We start from the raw sequence: 2,599 nt of genomic DNA on the forward strand, positions 1-2,599 counted from the left end.
CGGCATGAGTGGCGGGGGGGGGGGGGGGTTGGTGGTCTAGTGGTTAGGCTCTCGGACTCGCAACCGTTAGGTCGTGGGTTCGAATCCCGTCAGGGGCGCGACGTTGTGTCCTTGGGAAAGGCACTTTACACTAATTTTCCTCACTTCATCCAGGTGGGAATGGGTACCCGGCTATAGACAGCGAAAGATCTTGTCAGTTTGTTAGTGTTTGAGCGCTTAATCAGCTGCTTGCACTGTATGCTTCCCGGGAAGCTGAGAATGTTTCAGAGTGTTCTATGGTCTGCTGGGGTAATAATATAGTGTAAAGCGCATAGAGCCTGCTGATGAGCGGGGATATGCGCTATACAAATGCTATCTATACTTGGCGTCAAAATAAACCAGACACCCCTTTTTTAGTGTTTTTTGTATTGAAAGACTGATTTTAACCAGAAACAATCTCTCTATAAGGAAAGTTTGAACATTTTACAAATCAATTACACAAAAAACAATTTTGAAAAATGAACTTTATTTCCTGAAATTTGATCTTTTAATTGTAGGCCCTAAAAGGAAAAGTCAGAGTTAATACTGCGTATAGCCGCCGTGGGCATTGGCGACTTCTGTGCAGCTCTGCCGCATGCTTTGCACAAGTCTTTGTATGGGATGCTGTGGAATGTTGTTCCATATGTTTGTAAGTGCTATACGTAGCTGTTCCAAGGTGACCGGCTGAGGTCTAAGGCGTCGGCGCACTTATGGTTCTCCGTCCATTCTACTCCCTGGCTGTCTTGGTAGCAGGCCGGAAGCGATCTCGTAGGTGCAAGACCCGAATGTACCGGTCATGGGCTGGTGTTGTAGCTCTAGGACGACCCGTCCGGGGACCATCCTGCACGGATCCAGACGTCTGCAAACGATTCATTAGTCGATATATCGTGTCTCTTGTCACATTGAAGGTCCTTGCAACATTCGCTACTAGCGTATTGGCCCTCAGCATACCAACTGCCTGATTGCGCTCTTCTTTCGTTAAACGCAGCATGCTGTATCTTTAGATTTAGATGTTTTGAAAAGAAACTTTTAACGTTTTATTCTTGGCTACAGATAAAAGATATGTTAAACCCAAAAATTAAAATAAAAAAATAAAAAACGTTCGAGAAAAATGACAAAACACGGTATTTAACAAAACAAGACCTGAGCTTTATTAATTGGGTACCTGATCATAAATGCAGGCTGATCAGGAGCGTCAAGTGTTCACAATCACGTGCGGAAAATTTCAGCTCAATGGGTTTTCAACTTTTCTTGAAACACGCAATTAAAATGTGTCTGGTTTTTATTGAAGTTAAGTATATTATTATTATTATTATTATTATTACTTAGTAGGGCCCCTTGCCTTTAGGCAACCAAATACCCATTTCCAAGGTACTCTAAGTGTGCTTTTAAAAATACTGACTAGAGTATAAAATTGATATCATTACAATTATCATTATCATTATTATAACTATTAATATGTGAGGTAGCGTGGTGAAATCAGCGCTCGTCAAAATAATTCATAAGAAGAAAGTTGTATTTTTCGACCGATATGGCAATTTTTATCGAAATGTTACTTTTTGGCTCAACAAGTTTTATGTCCATTTAAGAACCCATGTCTGTGTGGATTTTTACAGAAAAACATTAATTAAAGCATAAAAAATGTAAATTATTAGATGCCACGAATCTCAAACTTTGTAAATGACCAAACCTTCAGTTGCAATTTTCTCGGTAATTTCACCTCTGAAACCAGGCAACCCCCACTTCCTTCAATTGCAAATATATCGACCCGCTCTCAAGAGAAATGGGAATTTCTTTCAACGACAGCAAGGCAAATGAACAACTTTAAGATTATACCAATAATTCCTCATGCCCAAAAATTAACGAGAGCCTGATTCCGCCGTGTCGTGACACATATGAAATTTTGAAATGGACTCTACTGACCTAGTACTGTAAGAAAGCGGGACTATGCAGTAAGTTTGTTAATTTTTAGCCTCCACTGATAAGGAAGGAAAATCTCTCTCTCTCTTTCTCTCTCTCTCTCTCTCTCTCTCTCTCTCTCTCTCTCTCTCTCTCTCTCTCTCTCTCTCTCTCTCTCTCTCTCTACCAGTGAAAGAAATCAACCCTTATATCCACTGCATACTGCCTGATTGGTTCATTTGATACAATCGGGTTCAACTAAGATTTCTTTCATGGAAGAGCTAAAGCTGCCGTTTTAGCGAAATTCAACCAATCATGCAAAATCAAACATGTTCATTTTTCAAAGTCACAAGTCGAATAGATTGTATCCTTCGGGTGAGATCAGAAACTCACAAGGGCTTGTAGCAAACAAGTTGCATGGCATTTGTGTATTTTGCGAATAGCATTGCGTATAATATTATTTTTATTATGTACGGTATTTGCAGTTGATCATTTCGTAACGATGTGTAAGCGTGCGGTGTGATAAGCAAGTAGATGTGTGTGTGTGTGTGTGTGTGTGTGTGTGTGTGTGTGTATGTGATATTTGTGTGTGTGTGTGTGTGTGTGTATGTGTGTCATGTTTGTGTGTGTGTGTGTGCGTGTGTGTGTGTGCGTGTAATGTGTGCGTGAGTGTGTGTGTGTG

This window comes from Aplysia californica, unplaced genomic scaffold, assembly GCF_000002075.1.
Source record: "Aplysia californica isolate F4 #8 unplaced genomic scaffold, AplCal3.0 scaffold00077, whole genome shotgun sequence".
In the NCBI taxonomy this organism is placed as follows: domain Eukaryota; kingdom Metazoa; phylum Mollusca; class Gastropoda; order Aplysiida; family Aplysiidae; genus Aplysia; species Aplysia californica.